The 20,858-nt window shown below is 40.2% G+C and overlaps 38 non-coding genes and 4 pseudogenes across 38 annotated transcripts; all 42 read left to right on the forward strand.

Annotated features, from left to right (window-relative positions):
• Positions 1–172: 172 nt before the first annotated feature.
• LOC146015917 (5S ribosomal RNA) lies at positions 173–291 on the forward strand. The gene has a single exon (XR_014448824.1). It is a non-coding gene; the product is annotated as a 5S ribosomal RNA (ribosomal RNA).
• A 345-nt stretch (positions 292–636) lies between these two features.
• On the forward strand, positions 637–755 carry LOC146017623 (5S ribosomal RNA). Its single transcript, XR_014450488.1, has one exon. It is a non-coding gene; the product is annotated as a 5S ribosomal RNA (ribosomal RNA).
• A 345-nt stretch (positions 756–1,100) lies between these two features.
• LOC146015703 (5S ribosomal RNA) lies at positions 1,101–1,219 on the forward strand. The gene has a single exon (XR_014448616.1). It is a non-coding gene; the product is annotated as a 5S ribosomal RNA (ribosomal RNA).
• A 345-nt stretch (positions 1,220–1,564) lies between these two features.
• LOC146013709 (5S ribosomal RNA) lies at positions 1,565–1,683 on the forward strand. The gene has a single exon (XR_014446679.1). It is a non-coding gene; the product is annotated as a 5S ribosomal RNA (ribosomal RNA).
• A 345-nt stretch (positions 1,684–2,028) lies between these two features.
• LOC146013710 (5S ribosomal RNA) lies at positions 2,029–2,147 on the forward strand. Its single transcript, XR_014446680.1, has one exon. It is a non-coding gene; the product is annotated as a 5S ribosomal RNA (ribosomal RNA).
• Positions 2,148–2,492: 345 nt separating this feature from the next.
• On the forward strand, positions 2,493–2,611 carry LOC146014488 (5S ribosomal RNA). Its single transcript, XR_014447440.1, has one exon. It is a non-coding gene; the product is annotated as a 5S ribosomal RNA (ribosomal RNA).
• Positions 2,612–2,957: 346 nt separating this feature from the next.
• Positions 2,958–3,076, forward strand: LOC146015385 (5S ribosomal RNA). Its single transcript, XR_014448308.1, has one exon. It is a non-coding gene; the product is annotated as a 5S ribosomal RNA (ribosomal RNA).
• Positions 3,077–3,421: 345 nt separating this feature from the next.
• LOC146014811 (5S ribosomal RNA) lies at positions 3,422–3,540 on the forward strand. The gene has a single exon (XR_014447754.1). It is a non-coding gene; the product is annotated as a 5S ribosomal RNA (ribosomal RNA).
• A 345-nt stretch (positions 3,541–3,885) lies between these two features.
• Positions 3,886–4,004, forward strand: LOC146013711 (5S ribosomal RNA). The gene has a single exon (XR_014446681.1). It is a non-coding gene; the product is annotated as a 5S ribosomal RNA (ribosomal RNA).
• A 346-nt stretch (positions 4,005–4,350) lies between these two features.
• On the forward strand, positions 4,351–4,469 carry LOC146014813 (5S ribosomal RNA). The gene has a single exon (XR_014447756.1). It is a non-coding gene; the product is annotated as a 5S ribosomal RNA (ribosomal RNA).
• Positions 4,470–4,814: 345 nt separating this feature from the next.
• LOC146015271 (5S ribosomal RNA) lies at positions 4,815–4,933 on the forward strand. Its single transcript, XR_014448197.1, has one exon. It is a non-coding gene; the product is annotated as a 5S ribosomal RNA (ribosomal RNA).
• Positions 4,934–5,279: 346 nt separating this feature from the next.
• LOC146015562 (5S ribosomal RNA) lies at positions 5,280–5,398 on the forward strand. The gene has a single exon (XR_014448480.1). It is a non-coding gene; the product is annotated as a 5S ribosomal RNA (ribosomal RNA).
• A 345-nt stretch (positions 5,399–5,743) lies between these two features.
• LOC146014489 (5S ribosomal RNA) lies at positions 5,744–5,862 on the forward strand. The gene has a single exon (XR_014447441.1). It is a non-coding gene; the product is annotated as a 5S ribosomal RNA (ribosomal RNA).
• A 347-nt stretch (positions 5,863–6,209) lies between these two features.
• Positions 6,210–6,328, forward strand: LOC146015927 (5S ribosomal RNA). Its single transcript, XR_014448834.1, has one exon. It is a non-coding gene; the product is annotated as a 5S ribosomal RNA (ribosomal RNA).
• Positions 6,329–6,673: 345 nt separating this feature from the next.
• LOC146013712 (5S ribosomal RNA) lies at positions 6,674–6,792 on the forward strand. Its single transcript, XR_014446682.1, has one exon. It is a non-coding gene; the product is annotated as a 5S ribosomal RNA (ribosomal RNA).
• Positions 6,793–7,137: 345 nt separating this feature from the next.
• LOC146017000 (5S ribosomal RNA) lies at positions 7,138–7,256 on the forward strand. The gene has a single exon (XR_014449876.1). It is a non-coding gene; the product is annotated as a 5S ribosomal RNA (ribosomal RNA).
• Positions 7,257–7,601: 345 nt separating this feature from the next.
• LOC146013713 (5S ribosomal RNA) lies at positions 7,602–7,720 on the forward strand. The gene has a single exon (XR_014446683.1). It is a non-coding gene; the product is annotated as a 5S ribosomal RNA (ribosomal RNA).
• Positions 7,721–8,065: 345 nt separating this feature from the next.
• On the forward strand, positions 8,066–8,184 carry LOC146010566 (5S ribosomal RNA; annotated as a pseudogene).
• Positions 8,185–8,981: 797 nt separating this feature from the next.
• LOC146014849 (5S ribosomal RNA) lies at positions 8,982–9,100 on the forward strand. The gene has a single exon (XR_014447791.1). It is a non-coding gene; the product is annotated as a 5S ribosomal RNA (ribosomal RNA).
• Positions 9,101–9,445: 345 nt separating this feature from the next.
• LOC146015351 (5S ribosomal RNA) lies at positions 9,446–9,564 on the forward strand. Its single transcript, XR_014448276.1, has one exon. It is a non-coding gene; the product is annotated as a 5S ribosomal RNA (ribosomal RNA).
• A 967-nt stretch (positions 9,565–10,531) lies between these two features.
• LOC146013714 (5S ribosomal RNA) lies at positions 10,532–10,650 on the forward strand. The gene has a single exon (XR_014446684.1). It is a non-coding gene; the product is annotated as a 5S ribosomal RNA (ribosomal RNA).
• A 345-nt stretch (positions 10,651–10,995) lies between these two features.
• Positions 10,996–11,114, forward strand: LOC146015104 (5S ribosomal RNA). The gene has a single exon (XR_014448035.1). It is a non-coding gene; the product is annotated as a 5S ribosomal RNA (ribosomal RNA).
• Positions 11,115–11,459: 345 nt separating this feature from the next.
• Positions 11,460–11,578, forward strand: LOC146014091 (5S ribosomal RNA). Its single transcript, XR_014447047.1, has one exon. It is a non-coding gene; the product is annotated as a 5S ribosomal RNA (ribosomal RNA).
• Positions 11,579–11,923: 345 nt separating this feature from the next.
• Positions 11,924–12,042, forward strand: LOC146015429 (5S ribosomal RNA). The gene has a single exon (XR_014448350.1). It is a non-coding gene; the product is annotated as a 5S ribosomal RNA (ribosomal RNA).
• A 345-nt stretch (positions 12,043–12,387) lies between these two features.
• On the forward strand, positions 12,388–12,506 carry LOC146013715 (5S ribosomal RNA). Its single transcript, XR_014446685.1, has one exon. It is a non-coding gene; the product is annotated as a 5S ribosomal RNA (ribosomal RNA).
• Positions 12,507–12,851: 345 nt separating this feature from the next.
• Positions 12,852–12,970, forward strand: LOC146014212 (5S ribosomal RNA). Its single transcript, XR_014447163.1, has one exon. It is a non-coding gene; the product is annotated as a 5S ribosomal RNA (ribosomal RNA).
• A 346-nt stretch (positions 12,971–13,316) lies between these two features.
• LOC146016814 (5S ribosomal RNA) lies at positions 13,317–13,435 on the forward strand. The gene has a single exon (XR_014449692.1). It is a non-coding gene; the product is annotated as a 5S ribosomal RNA (ribosomal RNA).
• Positions 13,436–13,780: 345 nt separating this feature from the next.
• Positions 13,781–13,899, forward strand: LOC146016742 (5S ribosomal RNA). Its single transcript, XR_014449623.1, has one exon. It is a non-coding gene; the product is annotated as a 5S ribosomal RNA (ribosomal RNA).
• Positions 13,900–14,246: 347 nt separating this feature from the next.
• On the forward strand, positions 14,247–14,365 carry LOC146013717 (5S ribosomal RNA). The gene has a single exon (XR_014446687.1). It is a non-coding gene; the product is annotated as a 5S ribosomal RNA (ribosomal RNA).
• A 345-nt stretch (positions 14,366–14,710) lies between these two features.
• Positions 14,711–14,829, forward strand: LOC146013718 (5S ribosomal RNA). The gene has a single exon (XR_014446688.1). It is a non-coding gene; the product is annotated as a 5S ribosomal RNA (ribosomal RNA).
• A 345-nt stretch (positions 14,830–15,174) lies between these two features.
• Positions 15,175–15,293, forward strand: LOC146011155 (5S ribosomal RNA; annotated as a pseudogene).
• A 345-nt stretch (positions 15,294–15,638) lies between these two features.
• LOC146015164 (5S ribosomal RNA) lies at positions 15,639–15,757 on the forward strand. Its single transcript, XR_014448093.1, has one exon. It is a non-coding gene; the product is annotated as a 5S ribosomal RNA (ribosomal RNA).
• A 345-nt stretch (positions 15,758–16,102) lies between these two features.
• LOC146010567 (5S ribosomal RNA) lies at positions 16,103–16,221 on the forward strand (annotated as a pseudogene).
• A 798-nt stretch (positions 16,222–17,019) lies between these two features.
• LOC146013719 (5S ribosomal RNA) lies at positions 17,020–17,138 on the forward strand. The gene has a single exon (XR_014446689.1). It is a non-coding gene; the product is annotated as a 5S ribosomal RNA (ribosomal RNA).
• Positions 17,139–17,483: 345 nt separating this feature from the next.
• LOC146013720 (5S ribosomal RNA) lies at positions 17,484–17,602 on the forward strand. The gene has a single exon (XR_014446690.1). It is a non-coding gene; the product is annotated as a 5S ribosomal RNA (ribosomal RNA).
• Positions 17,603–17,947: 345 nt separating this feature from the next.
• LOC146014213 (5S ribosomal RNA) lies at positions 17,948–18,066 on the forward strand. Its single transcript, XR_014447164.1, has one exon. It is a non-coding gene; the product is annotated as a 5S ribosomal RNA (ribosomal RNA).
• A 346-nt stretch (positions 18,067–18,412) lies between these two features.
• LOC146016816 (5S ribosomal RNA) lies at positions 18,413–18,531 on the forward strand. The gene has a single exon (XR_014449694.1). It is a non-coding gene; the product is annotated as a 5S ribosomal RNA (ribosomal RNA).
• Positions 18,532–18,876: 345 nt separating this feature from the next.
• On the forward strand, positions 18,877–18,995 carry LOC146016743 (5S ribosomal RNA). The gene has a single exon (XR_014449624.1). It is a non-coding gene; the product is annotated as a 5S ribosomal RNA (ribosomal RNA).
• A 347-nt stretch (positions 18,996–19,342) lies between these two features.
• LOC146013722 (5S ribosomal RNA) lies at positions 19,343–19,461 on the forward strand. The gene has a single exon (XR_014446691.1). It is a non-coding gene; the product is annotated as a 5S ribosomal RNA (ribosomal RNA).
• A 345-nt stretch (positions 19,462–19,806) lies between these two features.
• Positions 19,807–19,925, forward strand: LOC146013723 (5S ribosomal RNA). The gene has a single exon (XR_014446692.1). It is a non-coding gene; the product is annotated as a 5S ribosomal RNA (ribosomal RNA).
• Positions 19,926–20,270: 345 nt separating this feature from the next.
• On the forward strand, positions 20,271–20,389 carry LOC146011156 (5S ribosomal RNA; annotated as a pseudogene).
• Positions 20,390–20,734: 345 nt separating this feature from the next.
• On the forward strand, positions 20,735–20,853 carry LOC146015165 (5S ribosomal RNA). Its single transcript, XR_014448094.1, has one exon. It is a non-coding gene; the product is annotated as a 5S ribosomal RNA (ribosomal RNA).
• Positions 20,854–20,858: the final 5 nt, after the last annotated feature.

Below are 20,858 nucleotides of genomic sequence, written 5' to 3' on the forward strand. Positions count from 1 at the left end.
TGAGCCTCTTTAGTAGTTTAATTTAAGACCCCCTGCTAATATCATGTCCTGTAGGTCTTTTTACATTACCAACACATGATTTTTTTTTAAGTAAGCCAATACAGTTAGGAAACTTTTTTATTAGCTTACCTGGTGATAGAAGTAGAAGAGGGCAAAAAAGTGCTTGTATCTCACCTACAGCCATACCACATTGGATATGCCCAATCTCGTCTGATCTTGGAAGCTAAGCAGTGTTGGGCCTGGTTAGTACTTGGGTGGGAGACCACCTGGGAACACCAGGTGCTGTAGGTTTTTTCACATTACTGGCAAATTATTTTTATTCTCTAGCTATTTAAATTGGAAACTTTTTCTTTTTATTGCCAGCACAGACATTTGGAAGAGGTCAAACAGACACAATAGCCATCACCTAAAGACTTACCACACTGTTTAGGCTCAATTCCAACTGCTTTTGGCAGCTAAACAGTGTTGAGTCTCTTTTGTAGTTTAATTTAAGACCCCCTGCTAATATCATGTCCTGTAGGTCTTTTTACTTTACCAACACATGATTTTTTTCAGTAAGCCAATACAGTTAGGAAACTTTTGTATTAGCTTACCTGGTGATAGAAGTAGAAGAGGGCAAAAAAGTGCCTGTATTTCACCTACAGCCATACCACATTGGATAGGCCCAATATCGTCTGATCTTGGAAGCTAAGCAGTGTTGGACCTGGTTAGTACTTGGGTGGGAGACCACCTGGGAACACCAGGTGCTGTAGGTTTTTTCACATTACTGGCAAATTGTTTTTATTCTTTAGCTATTTATATTGGAAACTTTTTCTTTTTATTGCCAGCACAGACATTTGGAAGAGGTCAAACAGACACAATAGCCATCACCTAAAGACTTACCACACTGTTTAGGCTCAATTCCAACTGCTTTTGGCAGCTAAACAGTGTTGAGCCTCGTTAGTAGTTTAATTTAAGACCCCCTGCTAATATCATGTCCTGTAGGTCTTTTTACATTACCAACACATGATTTTTTTCAGTAAGCCAATACAGTTAGGAAACTTTTTTATTAGCTTACCTGGTGATAGAAGTAGAAGAGGGCAAAAAAGTGCCTGTATTTCACCTACAGCCATACCACATTGGATAGGCCCAATCTCGTCTGTTCTTGGAAGCTAAGCAGTGTTGGGCCTGGTTAGTACTTGGGTGGGAGACCACATGGGAACACCAGGTGCTGTAGGTTTTTTCACATTACAGGCAAATTGTTTTTATTCTCTAGCTATTTATATTGGAAACTTTTTCTTTTTATTGCCAGCACAGACATTTGGAAGAGGTCAAACAGACACAATAGCCATCACCTAAAGACTTACCACACTGTTTAGGCTCAATTCCAACTGCTTTTGGCAGCTAAACAGTGTTGAGCCTCTTTTGTAGTTTAATTTAAGACCCCCTGCTAATATCATGTCCTGTAGGTCTTTTTACATTACCAACACATGATTTTTTTCAGTAAGCCAATACAGTTAGGAAACTTTTGTATTAGCTTACCTGGTGATAGAAGTAGAAGAGGGCAAAAAAGTGGCTTTGACTCACCTACAGCCATACCACATTGGATAGGCCCAATCTCGTCTGATCTTGGAAGCTAAGCAGTGTTGGGCCTGGTTAGTACTTGGGTGGGAGACCACATGGGAACACCAGGTGCTGTAGGTTTTTTCACATTACTGGCAAATTGTTTTTATTCTCTAGCTATTTAAATAGGAAACTTTTTCTTTTTATTGCCAGCACAGACATTTGGAAGAGGTCAAACAGACACAATAGCCATCACCTAAAGGCTTACCACACTGTTTAGGCCCAATTCCAACTGCTTTTGGCAGCTAAACAGCGTTGAGCCTCTTTAGTAGTTTAATTTAAGACCCCCTGCTAATATCATGTCCTGTAGGTCTTTTTACATTACCAACACATGATTTTTTTCAGTAAGCCAATACAGTTAGGAAACTTTTGTATTAGCTTACCTGGTGATAGAAGTAGAAGAGGGCAGAAAAGTGCATTTAACTCACCTACAGCCATACCACATTGGATAGGCCCAATCTCGTCTGATCTTGGAAGCTAAGCAGTGTTGGGCCTGGTTAGTACTTGGGTGGGAGACCACATGGGAACACCAGGTGCTGTAGGTTTTTTCACATTACAGGCAAATTGTTTTTATTCTCTAGCTATTTAAATTGGAAACTTTTTCTTTTTATTGCCAGTACAGACATTTGGAAGAGGTCAAACAGACACAATAGCCATCACCTAAAGACTTACCACACTGTTTAGGCTCAATTCCAACTGCTTTTGGCAGCTAAACAGTGTTGGGCCTCTTTAGTAGTTTAATTTAAGACTCCCTGCTAATATCATGTCCTGTAGGTCTTTTTACATTACCAACACATGATTTTTTTCAGTAAGCCAATACAGTTAGGAAACTTTTTTATTAGCTTACCTGGTGATAGAAGTAGAAGAGGGCAAAAAAGTGCCTGTATCTCACCTACAGCTATACCACATTGGATAGGCCCAATCTCGTCTGATCTTGGAAGCTAAGCAGTGTTGGGCCTGGTTAGTACTTGGGTGGGAGACCACATGGGAACACCAGGTGCTGTAGGTTTTTTCACATTACAGGCAAATTGTTTTTATTCTCTAGCTATTTAAATTGGAAACTTTTTCTTTTAATTGCCAGTACAGACATTTGGAAGAGGTCAAACAGACACAATAGCCATCACCTAAAGACTTACCACACTTTTTAGGCCCAATTCCAACTGCTTTTGGCAGCTAAACAGTGTTGAGCCTGTTTAGTAGTTTAATTTAAGACCCCCTGCTAATATCATGTCCTGTAGGTCTTTTTACATTACCAACACATGATTTTTTTTAAGTAAGCCAATACAGTTAGGAAACTTTTTTATTAGCTTACCTGGTGATAGAAGTAGAAGAGGGCAAAAAAGTGCCTGTATCTCACCTACAGCCATACCACATTGGATAGGCCCAATCTCGTCTGATCTTGGAAGCTAAGCAGTGTTGGGCCTAGTTAGTACTTGGGTGGGAGACCACCTGGGAACACCAGGTGCTGTAGGTTTTTTCACATTACTGGCAAATTGTTTTTATTCTCTAGCTATTTAAATTGGAAACTTTTTCTTTTTATTGCCAGCACAGACATTTGGAAGAGGTCAAACAGACACAATAGCCATCATCTAAAGACTTACCACACTGTTTAGGCTTAATTCCAACTGCTTTTGGCAGCTAAACAGTGTTGAGCCTCTTTTGTAGTTTAATTTAAGACCCCCTGCTAATATCATGTCCTGTAGGTCTTTTTACTTTACCAACACATGATTTTTTTCAGTAAGCCAATACAGTTAGGAAACTTTTGTATTAGCTTACCTGGTGATAGAAGTAGAAGAGGGCAAAAAAGTGCCTTTATTTCACCTACAGCCATACCACATTGGATAGGCCCAAACTCGTCTGATCTTGGAAGCTAAGCAGTGTTGGGCCTGGTTAGTACTTGGGTGGGAGACCACCTGGGAACACCAGGTGCTGTAGGTTTTTTCACATTACTGGCAAATTGTTTTTATTCTCTAGCTATTTATATTGGAAACTTTTTCTTTTTATTGCCAGCACAGACATTTGGAAGAGGTCAAACAGACACACTAGCCATCACCTAAAGACTTACCACACTGTTTAGGCCCAATTCCAACTGCTTTTGGCAGCTAAACAGTGTTGAGCCTCTTTAGTAGTTTAATTTAAGACCCCCTGCTAATATCATGTCCTGTAGGTCTTTTTACATTACCAACACATGATTTTTTTCAGTAAGCCAATACAGTTAGGAAACTTTTGTATTAGCTTACCTGGTGATAGAAGTAGAAGAGGGCAAAAAAGTGCCTGTATCTCACCTACAGCCATACCACATTGGATAGGCCCAATCTCGTCTGATCTTGGAAGCTAAGCAGTGTTGGGCCTGGTTAGTACTTGGGTGGGAGACCACATGGGAACACCAGGTGCTGTAGGTTTTTTTCACATTACTGGCAAATTGTTTTTATTCTCTAGCTCATTAAATTGGAAACTTTTTCTTTTTATTGCCAGTACAGACATTTGGAAGAGGTCAAACAGACACAATAGCCATCACCTAAAGACTTACCACACTGTTTAGGCCCAATTCCAACTGCTTTTGGCAGCTAAACAGTGTTGAGCCTCTTTAGTAGTTTAATTTAAGACCCCCTGCTAATATCATGTCCTGTAGGTCTTTTTACATTACCAACACATGATTTTTTTCAGTAAGCCAATACAGTTAGGAAACTTTTGTATTAGCTTACCTGGTGATAGAAGTAGAAGAGGGCAAAAAAGTGCCTTTATTTCACCTACAGCCATACCACATTGGATAGGCCCAAACTCGTCTGATCTTGGAAGCTAAGCAGTGTTGGGCCTGGTTAGTACTTGGGTGGGAGACCACCTGGGAACACCAGGTGCTGTAGGTTTTTTCACATTACTGGCAAATTGTTTTTATTCTCTAGCTATTTATATTGGAAACTTTTTCTTTTTATTGCCAGCACAGACATTTGGAAGAGGTCAAACAGACACACTAGCCATCACCTAAAGACTTACCACACTGTTTAGGCCCAATTCCAACTGCTTTTGGCAGCTAAACAGTGTTGAGCCTCTTTAGTAGTTTAATTTAAGACCCCCTGCTAATATCATGTCCTGTAGGTCTTTTTACATTACCAACACATGATTTTTTTCAGTAAGCCAATACAGTTAGGAAACTTTTGTATTAGCTTACCTGGTGATAGAAGTAGAAGAGGGCAAAAAAGTGCCTGTATCTCACCTTCAGCCATACCACATTGGATAGGCCCAATCTCGTCTGATCTTGGAAGCTAAGCAGTGTTGGGCCTGGTTAGTACTTGGGTGGGAGACCACATGGGAACACCAGGTGCTGTAGGTTTTTTTCACATTACTGGCAAATTGTTTTTATTCTCTAGCTCATTAAATTGGAAACTTTTTCTTTTTATTGCCAGTACAGACATTTGGAAGAGGTCAAACAGACACAATAGCCATCACCTAAAGACTTACCACACTGTTTAGGCCCAATTCCAACTGCTTTTGGCAGCTAAACAGTGTTGAGCCTCTTTAGTAGTTTAATTTAAGACCCCCTGCTAATATCATGTCCTGTAGGTCTTTTTACATTACCAACACATGATTTTTTTCAGTAAGCCAATACAGTTAGGAAACTTTTGTATTAGCTTACCTGGTGATAGAAGTAGAAGAGGGCAAAAAAGTGAATTTAACTCACCTACAACCATACCACATTGGATAGGCCCAATCTCGTCTGATCTTGGAAGCTAAGCAGTGTTGGGCCTGGTTAGTACTTGGGTGGGAGACCACATGGGAACACCAGGTGCTGTAGGTTTTTTCACATTACTGGCAAATTGTTTTTATTCTCTTGCTATTTATATTGGAAACTTTTTCATTTTATTGCCAGCACAGACATTTGGAAGAGGTCAAACAGACACAATAGCCATCACCTAAAGACTTACCACAATGTTTCGGCTCAATTCCAACTGCTTTTGGCAGCTAAACAGTGTTGAGCCTCTTTTGTAGTTTAATTTAAGACCCCCTGCTAATATCATGTCCTGTAGGTCTTTTTACATTACCAACACATGATTTTTTTCAGTAAGCCAATACAGTTAGGAAACTTTTGTATTAGCTTACCTGGTAATAGAAGTAGAAGAGGGCAAAAAAGTGGCTTTAACTCACCTACAGCTATACCACATTGGATAGGCCCAATCTCGTCTGATCTTGGAAGCTAAGCAGTGTTGGGCCTGGTTAGTACTTGGGTGGGAGACCACATGGGAACACCAGGTGCTGTAGGTTTTTTCACATTACTGGCAAATTGTTTTTATTCTCTAGCTATTTAAATTGGAAACTTTTTCTTTTTATTGCCAGCACAGACATTTGGAAGAGGTCAAACAGACACAATAGCCATCACCTAAAGTCTTACCACACTGTTTAGGCCCAATTCCAACTGCTTTTGGCAGCTAAACAGTGTTGAGCCCCTCTTTAGTAGTTTAATTTAAGACCCCCTGCTAATATCATGTCCTGTAGGTCTTTTTACATTACCAACACATGATTTTTTTCAGTAAGCCAATACAGTTAGGAAACTTTTGTATTAGCTTACCTGGTGATAGAAGTAGAAGAGGGCAAAAAAGTGCCTGTATCTCACCTACAGCCATACCACATTGGATAGGCCCAATCTTGTCTGATCTTGGAAGCTAAGCAGTGTTGGGCCTGGTTAGTACTTGGGTGGGAGACCACATGGGAACACCAGGTGCTGTAGGTTTTTTCACATTACTGGCAAATTGTTTTTATTCTCTAGCTCATTAAATTGGAAACTTTTTCTTTTTATTGCCAGTACAGACATTTGGAAGAGGTCAAACAGACACAATAGCCATCACCTAAAGACTTACCACACTGTTTAGGCCCAATTCCAACTGCTTTTGGCAGCTAAACAGTGTTGAGCCTCTTTAGTAGTTTAATTTAAGACCCCCTGCTAATATCATGTCCTGTAGGTCTTTTTACATTACTAACACATGATTTTTTTCAGTAAGCCAATACAGTTAGGAAACTTTTGTATTAGCTTACCTGGTGATAGAAGTAGAAGAGGGCAAAAAAGTGAATTTAACTCACCTACAGCCATACCACATTGGATAGGCCCAATCTCGTCTGATCTTGGAAGCTAAGCAGTGTTGGGCCTGGTTAGTACTTGGGTGGGAGACCACATGGGAACACCAGGTGCTGTAGGTTTTTTCACATTACTGGCAAATTGTTTTTATTCTCTAGCTATTTATATTGGAAACTTTTTCATTTTATTGCCAGCACAGACATTTGGAAGAGGTCAAACAGACACAATAGCCATCACCTAAAGACTTACCACGATGTTTCGGCTCAATTCCAACTGCTTTTGGCAGCTAAACAGTGTTGAGCCTCTTTTGTAGTTTAATTTAAGACCCCCTGCTAATATCATGTCCTGTAGGTCTTTTTACATTACCAACACATGATTTTTTTCAGTAAGCCAAAACAGTTAGGAAACTTTTTTATTAGCTTACCTGGTGATAGAAGTAGAAGAGGGCAAAAAAGTGCCTGTATCTCACCTACAGCTATACCACATTGGATAGGCCCAATCTCGTCTGATCTTGGAAGCTAAGCAGTGTTGGCCCTGGTTAGTACTTGGGTGGGAGACCACATGGGAACACCAGGTGCTGTAGGTTTTTTCACATTACAGGCAAATTGTTTTTATTCTCTAGCTATTTAAATTGGAAACTTTTTCTTTTTATTGCCAGTACAGACATTTGGAAGAGGTCAAACAGACACAATAGCCATCACATAAAGACTTACCACACTGTTTAGGCCCAATTCCAACTGCTTTTGGCAGCTAAACAGTGTTGAGCCTCTTTAGTAGTTTAATTTAAGACCCCCTGCTAATATCATGTCCTGTAGGTCTTTTTACATTACCAACACATGATTTTTTTCAGTAAGCCAATACAGTTAGGAAACTTTTGTATTAGCTTACCTGGTGATAGAAGTAGAAGAGGGCAAAAAAGTGCAGTTAACTCACCTACAGCCATACCACATTGGATAGGCCCAATCTCGTCTGATCTTGGAAGCTAAGCAGTGTTGGGCCTGGTTAGTACTTGGGTGGGAGACCACATGGGAACACCAGGTGCTGTAGGTTTTTTCACATTACTGGCAAATTGTTTTTATTCTCTAGCTATTTAAATAGGAAACTTTATCTTTTTATTGCCAGCACAGACATTTGGAAGAGGTCAAACAGACACAATAGCCATCACCTAAAGACTTACCAAACTGTTTAGGCCCAATTCCAACTGCTTTTGGCAGCTAAACAGTGTTGAGCCTCTTTAGTAGTTTAATTTAAGACCCTCTGCTAATATCATGTCCTGTAGGTCTTTTTACATTACCAACACATGATTTTTTTCAGTAAGCCAATACAGTTAGGAAACTTTTTTATTAGCTTACCTGGTGATAGAAGTAGAAGAGGGCAAAAAAGTGCCTGTATCTCAACTACAGCCATACCACATTGGATAGGCCCAATCTCGTCTGATCTTGGAAGCTAAGTAGTGTTGGGTCTGGTTAGTACTTGGGTGGGAGACCACATGGGAACACCAGGTGCTGTAGGTTTTTTCACATTACAGGCAAATTGTTTTTATTCTCTAGCTATTTAAATTGGAAACTTTTTCTTTTTATTGCCAGCACAGACATTTGGAAGAGGTCAAACAGACACAATAGCCATCACCTAAAGACTTACCAAACTGTTTAGGCCCAATTCCAACTGCTTTTGGCAGCTAAACAGTGTTGAGCCTCTTTAGTAGTTTAATTTAAGACCCCCTGCTAATATCATGTCCTGTAGGTCTTTTTACATTACCAACACATGATTTTTTTCAGTAAGCCAATACAGTTAGGAAACTTTTTTATTAGCTTACCTGGTGATAGAAGTAGAAGAGGGCAAAAAAGTGCCTGTGTCTCAACTACAGCCATACCACATTGGATAGGCCCAATCTCATCTGATCTTGGAAGCTAAGAAGTGTTGGGCTTGGGTGGGAGACCACATGGGAATACCAGGTGCTGTAGGTTTTTTCACATTACAGGCAAATTGTTTTTATTCTCTAGCTATTTAAATTGAAAACTTTTTCTTTTTATTGCCAGTACAGACATTTGGAAGAGGTCAAACAGACACAATAGCCATCACCTAAAGACTTACCACACTGTTTAGGCCCAATTCCAACTGCTTTTGGCAGCGAAACAGTGTTGGGCCTCTTTAGTAGTTTAATTTAAGACCCCCTGCTAATATCATGTCCTGTAGGTCTTTTTACATTACCAACACATGATTTTTTTCAGTAAGCCAATACAGTTAGGAAACTGTTTATTAGCTTACCTGGTGATAGAAGTAGAAGAGGGCAAAAAAGTGCCTGTATCTCACCTACAGCCATACCACATTGGATAGGCCCAATCTCGTCTGATCTTGGAAGCTAAGCAGTGTTGGGCCTGGTTAGTACTTGGGTGGGAGACCACATGGGAACACCAGGTGCTGTAGTTTTTTTCACATTACAGTCAAATTGTTTTTATTCTCTAGCTATTTAAATTGGAAACTTTTTCTTTTTATTGCCAGTACAGACATTTGGAAGAGGTCAAACAGACACAATAGCCATCACCTAAAGACTTGCCACACTGTTAAGGCCCAATTCCAACTGCTTTTGGCAGCTAAACAGTGTTGAGCCTGTTTAGTAGTTTAATTTAAGACCCCCTGCTAATATCATGTCCTGTAGGTCTTTTTACTATACCAACACATGATTTTTTTGAGTAAGCCAATACAGAGTGGAAACTTTTGTATTAGCTTACCTGGTGATAGAAGTAGAAGAGGGCAAAAAAGTGCCTGTATCTCACCTACAGCCATACCACATTGGATAGGCCCAATCTCATCTGATCTTGGAAGCTAAGCAGTGTTGGGCCTGGTTAGTACTTGGGTGGGAGACCACCTGGGAACGCCAGGTGCTGTAAGTTTTTTCACATTACTGGCAAATTGTTTTTATTCTCTAGCTATTTATATTGGAAACTTTTTCTTTTTATTGCCAGCACAGACATTTGGAAGAGGTCAAACAGACACACTAGCCATCACCTAAAGACTTACCACACTGTTTCGGCTCAATTCCAACTGCTTTTGGCAGCTAAACAGGGTACTTATGTAGTATCTGGGCTGCCGATTTTTTGATTGTATGCCTTAAGTTAAGGCATACAATCAGATGCGATGCGATGCGATATCGCATCGCATCGCATACGACCATGCGATGCGATGCGATGACCCGATTTTTCCATAGGATTCAATGTTAAAATGGACTGAGTCCATTTTAACATGGAATTCAATGGGAAAAAGGGGTCCTTTTCATACCCCTACTATCCAAGTGGGCATGGAGTTGGATATAAACCTGTGGCGAGCGTAGCGAGCCACCGAGCCCGAAGCGTGGCGAGCGAAGCGAGCCCCGCGAGGGGACGGTATTCTGTGTCCCCTCGCGGGGCTCGCTACGCTCGCCACGCTTCGGGCTCGGTGGCTCGCTACGCTCGCCACAGGTTTATATCCAACTCCATGCCCACTTGGATAGTAGGGGTATGAAAAGGACCCCTTTTCCCATTGAATTCTATGTTAAAATGGACAGAGTCCATTTTAACATTGAATCCTATGGAAAAATCGGGTCCATCGCATCGCATCGCATCGCATCGCATGCGATATGGTCGGGTGCGATGCGATGGACCCGATTTCAAAATCGGCAGCCCAGTTACTACATAAGTACCCTAAACAGTGTTGAGCCTCTTTTGTAGTTTAATTTAAGACCCCCTGCTAATATCATGTCCTGTAGGTCTTTTTACATTACCAACACATGATTTTTTTCAGTAAGCCAATACGGTTAGGAAACTTTTGTATTAGCTTACCTGGTGATAGAAGTAGAAGAGGGCAAAAAAGTGCCTGTATCTCACCTACAGCCATACCACATTGGATAGGCCCAATCTCGTCTGATCTTGGAAGCTAAGCAGTGTTGGGCCTGGTTAGTACTTGGGTGGGAGACCACATGGGAACACCAGGTGCTGTAGGTTTTTTCACATTACTGGCAAATTGTTTTTATTCTCTAGCTATTTAAATTGGAAACTTTTTCTTTTTATTGCCAGTACAGACATTTGGAAGAGGTCAAACAGACATAATAGCCATCACCTAAAGACTTACCACACTGTTTAGGCCCAATTCCAACTGCTTTTGGCAGCTAAACAGTGTTGAGCCTCTTTAGTAGTTTAATTTAAGACCCCCTGCTAATATCATGTCCTGTAGGTCTTTTTACTTTACCAACACATGATTTTTTTCAGTAAGCCAATACAGTTAGGAAACTTTTGTATTAGCTTACCTGGTGATAGAAGTAGAAGAGGGCAAAAAAGTGCCTGTATCTCACCTACAGCCATACCACATTGGATAGGCCCAATCTCGTCTGATCTTGGAAGCTAAGCAGTGTTGGGCCTGGTTAGTACTTGGGTGGGAGACCACCTGGGAACACCAGGTGCTGTAAGTTTTTTCACATTACTGGCAAATTGTTTTTATTCTCTAGCTATTTATATTGGAAACTTTTTCTTTTTATTGCCAGCACAGACATTTGGAAGAGGTCAAACAGACACACTAGCCATCACCTAAAGACTTACCACACTGTTTCGGCTCAATTCCAACTGCTTTTGGCAGCTAAACAGTGTTGAGCCTCTTTTGTAGTTTAATTTAAGACCCCCTGCTAATATCATGTCCTGTAGGTCTTTTTACATTACCAACACATGATTTTTTTCAGTAAGCCAATACAGTTAGGAAACTTTTGTATTAGCTTACCTGGTGATAGAAGTAGAAGAGGGCAAAAAAGTGCCTGTATCTCACCTACAGCCATACCACATTGGATAGGCCCAATCTCGTCTGATCTTGGAAGCTAAGCAGTGTTGGGCCTGGTTAGTACTCGGGTGGGAGACCACATGGGAACACCAGGTGCTGTAGGTTTTTTCACATTACTGGCAAATTGTTTTTATTCTCTAGCTATTTAAATTGGAAACTTTTTCTTTTTATTGCCAGTACAGACATTTGGAAGAGGTCAAACAGACATAATAGCCATCACCTAAAGACTTACCACACTGTTTAGGCCCAATTCCAACTGCTTTTGGCAGCTAAACAGTGTTGAGCCTCTTTAGTAGTTTAATTTAAGACCCCCTGCTAATATCATGTCCTGTAGGTCTTTTTACATTACCAACACATGATTTTTTTCAGTAAGCCAATACAGTTAGGAAACTTTTTTATTAGCTTACCTGGTGATAGAAGTAGAAGTGGGCAAAAAAGTGCCTGTATTTCACCTACAGCCATACCACATTGGATAGGCCCAATCTTGTCTGATCTTGGAAACTAAGCAGTGTTGGGCCTGGTTAGTACTTGGGTGGGAGACCACCTGGGAACACCAGGTGCTGTAGGTTTTTTCACATTACTGGCAAATTGTTTTTATTCTCTAGCTATTTAAATTGGAAACTTTTTCTTTTTCTTGCCAGCACAGACATTTGGAAGAGGTCAAACAGACACAATAGCCATCACCTAAAGACTTACCACACTGTTTAGGCTCAATTCCAACTGCTTTTTGCAGCTAAACAGTGTTGAGCCTCTTTTGTAGTTTAATTTAAGACCCCCTGCTAATATCATGTCCTGTAGGTCTTTTTACATTACCAACACATGATTTTTTTCAGTAAGCCAATACAGTTAGGAAACTTTTGTATTAGCTTACCTGGTGATAGAAGTAGAAGAGGGCAAAAAAGTGCTTTTAACTCACCTACAGCCATACCACATTGGATAGGCCCAATCTCGTCTGATCTTGGAAGCTAAGCAGTGTTGGGCCTGGTTAGTACTTGGGTGGGAGACCACATGGGAACACCAGGTGCTGTAGGTTTTTTCACATTACTGGCAAATTGTTTTTATTCTCTAGCTATTTAAATTTGAAACTTTTTCTTTTTATTGCCAGTACAGACATTTGGAAGAGGTCAAACAGACACAATAGCCATCACCTAAAGACTTACCACACTGTTTAGGCCCAATTCCCACTGCTTTTGGCAGCTAAACAGTGTTGAGCCTCTTTAGTAGTTTAATTTAAGACCCCCTGCTAATAGCATGTCCTGTAGGTCTTTTTACATTACCAACACATGATTTTTTTCAGTAAGCCAATACAGTTAGGAAACTTTTTTATTAGCTTACCTGGTGATAGAAGTAGAAGAGGGCAAAAAAGTGCCTGTATCTCACCTACAGCCATACCACATTGGATAGGCCCAGTCTCGTCTGATCTTGGAATCTAAGCAGTGTTGGGCCTGGTTAGTACTTGGGTGGGAGACCACATGGGAACACCAGGTGCTGTAGGTTTTTTCACATTACAGGCAAATTGTTTTTATTCTCTAGCTATTTAAATTGGAAACTTTTTCTTTTTATTGCCAGTACAGACATTTGGAAGAGGTCAAACAGACACAATAGCCATCACCTAAAGACTTACCACACTGTTTAGGCCCAATTCTAACTGCTTTTGGCAGCTAAACAGTGTTGAGCCTGTTTAGTAGTTTAATTTAAGACCCCCTGCTAATATCATGTCCTGTAGGTCTTTTTACATTACCAACACATGATTTTTTTTAAGTAAGCCAATACAGTTAGGAAACTTTTTTATTAGCTTACCTGGTGATAGAAGTAGAAGAGGGCAAAAAAGTGAACTTAACTCACCTACAGCCATACCACATTGGATAGGCCCAATCTTGTCTGATCTTGGAAGCTAAGCATTGTTGGGCCTGGTTAGTACTTGGGTGGGAGACCACATGGGAACCCCAGGTGCTGTAGGTTTTTTCACATTACTGGCAAATTGTTTTTATTCTCTAGCTATTTAAATAGGAAACTTTTTCTTTTTATTGCCAGCACAGACATTTGGAAGAGGTCAAACAGACACAATAGCCATCACCTAAAGACTTACCACACAGTTTAGGCCCAATTCCAACTGCTTTTGGCAGCTAAACAGTGTTGAGCCTCTTTAGTAGTTTAATTTAAGACCCCCTGCTAATATCATGTCCTGTAGGTCTTTTTACATTACCAACACATGATTTTTTTCAGTAAGCCAATACAGTTAGGAAACTTTTTTATTAGCTTACCTGGTGATAGAAGTAGAAGAGGGCAAAAAAGTGCCTGTATTTCACCTACAGCCATACCACATTGGATAAGCCCAATCTCGTCTGTTCTTGGAAGCTAAGCAGTGTTGGGCCTGGTTAGTACTTGGGTGGGAGACCACATGGGAACACCAGGTGCTGTAGGGTTTTTCACATTACTGGCAAATTGTTTTTATTCTCTAGCTATTTAAATAGGAAACTTTATCTTTTTATTGCCAGCACAGACATTTGGAAGAGGTCAAACAGACACAATAGCCATCACCTAAAGACTTACCAAACTGTTTAGGCCCAATTTCCAACTGCTTTTGGCAGCCAAACAAGTGTTGAGCCTCTTTAGTAGTTTAATTTAAGACCCCCTGCTAATATAATGTCCTGTAGGTCTTTTTACATTACCAACACATGATTTTTTTCAGTAAGCCAATACAGTTAGGAAACTTTTGTATTAGCTTACTTGGTGATAGAAGTAGAATAGGGCAAAAAAGTGGCTTTAACTCACCTACAGCCATACCACATTGGATAGGCCCAATCTCGTCTGATCTTGGAAGCTAAGCAGTGTTGGGCCTGGTTAGTACTTGGGTGGGAGACCACATGGGAACACCAGGTGCTGTAGGTTTTTTCACATTTCAGGCAAATTGTTTTTATTCTCTAGCTATTTAAATTGGAAACTTTTTATTTTTATTGCCAGTACAGACATTTGGAAGAGGTCAAACAGACACAATAGCCATCACCTAAAGACTTACCAAACTGTTTAGGCCCAATTCCAACTGCTTTTGGCAGCTAAACAGTGTTGAGCCTCTTTAGTAGTTTAATTTAAGACCCCCTGCTAATATAATGTCCTGTAGGTCTTTTTACATTACCAACACATGATTTTTTTCAGTAAGCCAATACAGTTAGGAAACTTTTGTATTAGCTTACCTGGTGATAGAAGTAGAAGAGGGCAAAAAAGTGAATTTAACTCACCTACAGCCATACCACATTGGATAGGCCCAATCTCGTCTGATCTTGGAAGCTAAGCAGTGTTGGGCCTGGTTAGTACTTGGGTGGGAGACCACATGGGAACACCAGGTGCTGTAGGTTTTTTCACATTAATGGCAAATTGTTTTTATTCTCTAGCTATTTATATTGGAAACTTTTTCATTTTATTGCCAGCACAGACATTTGGAAGAGGTCAAACAGACACAATAGCCATCACCTAAAGACTTACCACGATGTTTCGGCTCAATTCCAACTGCTTTTGGCAGCTAAACAGTGTTGAGCCTCTTTTGTAGTTTAATTTAAGACCCCCTGCTAATATCATGTCCTGTAGGTCTTTTTACATTACCAACACATGATTTTTTTCAGTAAGCCAAAACAGTTAGGAAACTTTTTTATTAGCTTACCTGGTGATAGAAGTAGAAGAGGGCAAAAAAGTGCCTGTATCTCACCTACAGCTATACCACATTGGATAGGCCCAATCTCGTCTGATCTTGGAAGCTAAGCAGTGTTGCCCCTGGTTAGTACTTGGGTGGGAGACCACATGGGAACACCAGGTGCTGTAGGTTTTTTCACATTACAGGCAAATTGTTTTTATTCTCTAGCTATTTAAATTGGAAACTTTTTCTTTTTATTGCCAGTACAGACATTTGGAAGAGGTCAAACAGACACAATAGCCATCACATAAAGACTTACCACACTGTTTAGGCCCAATTCCAACTGCTTTTGGCAGCTAAACAGTGTTGAGCCTCTTTAGTAGTTTAATTTAAGACCCCCTGCTAATATCATGTCCTGTAGGTCTTTTTACATTACCAACACATGATTTTTTTCAGTAAGCCAATACAGTTAGGAAACTTTTGTATTAGCTTACCTGGTGATAGAAGTAGAAGAGGGCAAAAAAGTGCAGTTAACTCACCTACAGCCATACCACATTGGATAGGCCCAATCTCGTCTGATCTTGGAAGCTAAGCAGTGTTGGGCCTGGTTAGTACTTGGGTGGGAGACCACATTGGAACACCAGGTGCTGTAGGTTTTTTCACATTACTGGCAAATTGTTTTTATTCTCTAGCTATTTAAATAGGAAACTTTATCTTTTTATTGCCAGCACAGACATTTGGAAGAGGTCAAACAGACACAATAGCCATCACCTAAAGACTTACCAAACTGTTTAGGCCCAATTCCAACTGCTTTTGGCAGCTAAACAGTGTTGAGCCTCTTTAGTAGTTTAATTTAAGACCCTCTGCTAATATCATGTCCTGTAGGTCTTTTTACATTACCAACACATGATTTTTTTCAGTAAGCCAATACAGTTAGGAAACTTTTTTATTAGCTTACCTGGTGATAGAAGTAGAAGAGGGCAAAAAAGTGCCTGTATCTCAACTACAGCCATACCACATTGGATAGGCCCAATCTCGTCTGATCTTGGAAGCTAAGTAGTGTTGGGTCTGGTTAGTACTTGGGTGGGAGACCACATGGGAACACCAGGTGCTGTAGGTTTTTTCACATTACAGGCAAATTGTTTTTATTCTCTAGCTATTTAAATTGGAAACTTTTTCTTTTTATTGCCAGCACAGACATTTGGAAGAGGTCAAACAGACACAATAGCCATCACCTAAAGACTTACCAAACTGTTTAGGCCCAATTCCAACTGCTTTTGGCAGCTAAACAGTGTTGAGCCTCTTTAGTAGTTTAATTTAAGACCCCCTGCTAATATCATGTCCTGTAGGTCTTTTTACATTACCAACACATGATTTTTTTCAGTAAGCCAATACAGTTAGGAAACTTTTTTATTAGCTTACCTGGTGATAGAAGTAGAAGAGGGCAAAAAAGTGCCTGTGTCTCAACTACAGCCATACCACATTGGATAGGCCCAATCTCATCTGATCTTGGAAGCTAAGAAGTGTTGGGCTTGGGTGGGAGACCACATGGGAATACCAGGTGCTGTAGGTTTTTTCACATTACAGGCAAATTGTTTTTATTCTCTAGCTATTTAAATTGAAAACTTTTTCTTTTTATTGCCAGTACAGACATTTGGAAGAGGTCAAACAGACACAATAGCCATCACCTAAAGACTTACCACACTGTTTAGGCCCAATTCCAACTGCTTTTGGCAGCGAAACAGTGTTGGGCCTCTTTAGTAGTTTAATTTAAGACTCCCTGCTAATATCATGTCCTGTAGGTCTTTTTACATTACCAACACATGATTTTTTTCAGTAAGCCAATACAGTTAGGAAACTTTTTTATTAGCTTACCTGGTGATAGAAGTAGAAGAGGGCAAAAAAGTGCCTGTATCTCACCTACAGCCATACCACATTGGATAGGCCCAATCTCGTCTGATCTTGGAAGCTAAGCAGTGTTGGGCCTGGTTAGTACTTGGGTGGGAGACCACATGGGAACACCAGGTGCTGTAGGTTTTTTCACATTACTGGCAAATTGTTTTTATTCTCTAGCTATTTAAATTGGAAACTTTTTCTTTTTCTTGCCAGCACAGACATTTGGAAGAGGTCAAACAGACACAATAGCCATCACCTAAAGACTTACCACACTGTTTAGGCTCAATTCCAACTGCTTTTTGCAGCTAAACAGTGTTGAGCCTCTTTTGTAGTTTAATTTAAGACCCCCTGCTAATATCATGTCCTGTAGGTCTTTTTACATTACCAACACATGATTTTTTTCAGTAAGCCAATACAGTTAGGAAACTTTTGTATTAGCTTACCTGGTGATAGAAGTAGAAGAGGGCAAAAAAGTGCTTTTAACTCACCTACAGCCATACCACATTGGATAGGCCCAATCTCGTCTGATCTTGGAAGCTAAGCAGTGTTGGGCCTGGTTAGTACTTGGGTGGGAGACCACATGGGAACACCAGGTGCTGTAGGTTTTTTCACATTACTGGCAAATTGTTTTTATTCTCTAGCTATTTAAATTTGAAACTTTTTCTTTTTATTGCCAGTACAGACATTTGGAAGAGGTCAAACAGACACAATAGCCATCACCTAAAGACTTACCACACTGTTTAGGCCCAATTCCCAATGCTTTTGGCAGCTAAACAGTGTTGAGCCTCTTTAGTAGTTTAATTTAAGACCCCCTGCTAATAGCATGTCCTGTAGGTCTTTTTACATTACCAACACATGATTTTTTTCAGTAAGCCAATACAGTTAGGAAACTTTTTTATTAGCTTACCTGGTGATAGAAGTAGAAGAGGGCAAAAAAGTGCCTGTATCTCACCTACAGCCATACCACATTGGATAGGCCCAGTCTCGTCTGATCTTGGAATCTAAGCAGTGTTGGGCCTGGTTAGTACTTGGGTGGGAGACCACATGGGAACACCAGGTGCTGTAGGTTTTTTCACATTACAGGCAAATTGTTTTTATTCTCTAGCTATTTAAATTGGAAACTTTTTCTTTTTATTGCCAGTACAGACATTTGGAAGAGGTCAAACAGACACAATAGCCATCACCTAAAGACTTACCACACTGTTTAGGCCCAATTCTAACTGCTTTTGGCAGCTAAACAGTGTTGAGCCTGTTTAGTAGTTTAATTTAAGACCCCCTGCTAATATCATGTCCTGTAGGTCTTTTTACATTACCAACACATGATTTTTTTTAAGTAAGCCAATACAGTTAGGAAACTTTTTTATTAGCTTACCTGGTGATAGAAGTAGAAGAGGGCAAAAAAGTGAACTTAACTCACCTACAGCCATACCACATTGGATAGGCCCAATCTTGTCTGATCTTGGAAGCTAAGCATTGTTGGGCCTGGTTAGTACTTGGGTGGGAGACCACATGGGAACCCCAGGTGCTGTAGGTTTTTTCACATTACTGGCAAATTGTTTTTATTCTCTAGCTATTTAAATAGGAAACTTTTTCTTTTTATTGCCAGCACAGACATTTGGAAGAGGTCAAACAGACACAATAGCCATCACCTAAAGACTTACCACACAGTTTAGGCCCAATTCCAACTGCTTTTGGCAGCTAAACAGTGTTGAGCCTCTTTAGTAGTTTAATTTAAGACCCCCTGCTAATATCATGTCCTGTAGGTCTTTTTACATTACCAACACATGATTTTTTTCAGTAAGCCAATACAGTTAGGAAACTTTTTTATTAGCTTACCTGGTGATAGAAGTAGAAGAGGGCAAAAAAGTGCCTGTATTTCACCTACAGCCATACCACATTGGATAAGCCCAATCTCGTCTGTTCTTGGAAGCTAAGCAGTGTTGGGCCTGGTTAGTACTTGGGTGGGAGACCACATGGGAACACCAGGTGCTGTAGGGTTTTTCACATTACTGGCAAATTGTTTTTATTCTCTAGCTATTTAAATAGGAAACTTTATCTTTTTATTGCCAGCACAGACATTTGGAAGAGGTCAAACAGACACAATAGCCATCACCTAAAGACTTACCAAACTGTTTAGGCCCAATTTCCAACTGCTTTTGGCAGCCAAACAAGTGTTGAGCCTCTTTAGTAGTTTAATTTAAGACCCCCTGCTAATATAATGTCCTGTAGGTCTTTTTACATTACCAACACATGATTTTTTTCAGTAAGCCAATACAGTTAGGAAACTTTTGTATTAGCTTACTTGGTGATAGAAGTAGAATAGGGCAAAAAAGTGGCTTTAACTCACCTACAGCCATACCACATTGGATAGGCCCAATCTCGTCTGATCTTGGAAGCTAAGCAGTGTTGGGCCTGGTTAGTACTTGGGTGGGAGACCACATGGGAACACCAGGTGCTGTAGGTTTTTTCACATTTCAGGCAAATTGTTTTTATTCTCTAGCTATTTAAATTGGAAACTTTTTATTTTTATTGCCAGTACAGACATTTGGAAGAGGTCAAACAGACACAATAGCCATCACCTAAAGACTTACCAAACTGTTTAGGCCCAATTCCAACTGCTTTTGGCAGCTAAACAGTGTTGAGCCTCTTTAGTAGTTTAATTTAAGACCCCCTGCTAATATAATGTCCTGTAGGTCTTTTTACATTACCAACACATGATTTTTTTCAGTAAGCCAATACAGTTAGGAAACTTTTGTATTAGCTTACCTGGTGATAGAAGTAGAAGAGGGCAAAAAAGTGAATTTAACTCACCTACAGCCATACCACATTGGATAGGCCCAATCTCGTCTGATCTTGGAAGCTAAGCAGTGTTGGGCCTGGTTAGTACTTGGGTGGGAGACCACATGGGAACACCAGGTGCTGTAGGTTTTTTCACATTAATGGCAAATTGTTTTTATTCTCTAGCTATTTATATTGGAAACTTTTTCATTTTATTGCCAGCACAGACATTTGGAAGAGGTCAAACAGACACAATAGCCATCACCTAAAGACTTACCACGATGTTTCGGCTCAATTCCAACTGCTTTTGGCAGCTAAACAGTGTTGAGCCTCTTTTGTAGTTTAATTTAAGACCCCCTGCTAATATCATGTCCTGTAGGTCTTTTTACATTACCAACACATGATTTTTTTCAGTAAGCCAAAACAGTTAGGAAACTTTTTTATTAGCTTACCTGGTGATAGAAGTAGAAGAGGGCAAAAAAGTGCCTGTATCTCACCTACAGCTATACCACATTGGATAGGCCCAATCTCGTCTGATCTTGGAAGCTAAGCAGTGTTGCCCCTGGTTAGTACTTGGGTGGGAGACCACATGGGAACACCAGGTGCTGTAGGTTTTTTCACATTACAGGCAAATTGTTTTTATTCTCTAGCTATTTAAATTGGAAACTTTTTCTTTTTATTGCCAGTACAGACATTTGGAAGAGGTCAAACAGACACAATAGCCATCACATAAAGACTTACCACACTGTTTAGGCCCAATTCCAACTGCTTTTGGCAGCTAAACAGTGTTGAGCCTCTTTAGTAGTTTAATTTAAGACCCCCTGCTAATATCATGTCCTGTAGGTCTTTTTACATTACCAACACATGATTTTTTTCAGTAAGCCAATACAGTTAGGAAACTTTTGTATTAGCTTACCTGGTGATAGAAGTAGAAGAGGGCAAAAAAGTGCAGTTAACTCACCTACAGCCATACCACATTGGATAGGCCCAATCTCGTCTGATCTTGGAAGCTAAGCAGTGTTGGGCCTGGTTAGTACTTGGGTGGGAGACCACATTGGAACACCAGGTGCTGTAGGTTTTTTC

The sequence above is a fragment of the Crinia signifera genome, chromosome 6 (assembly GCF_055691185.1).
Source record: "Crinia signifera chromosome 6, ASM5569118v1, whole genome shotgun sequence".
Taxonomy (NCBI): Eukaryota; Metazoa; Chordata; class Amphibia; order Anura; family Myobatrachidae; genus Crinia; species Crinia signifera.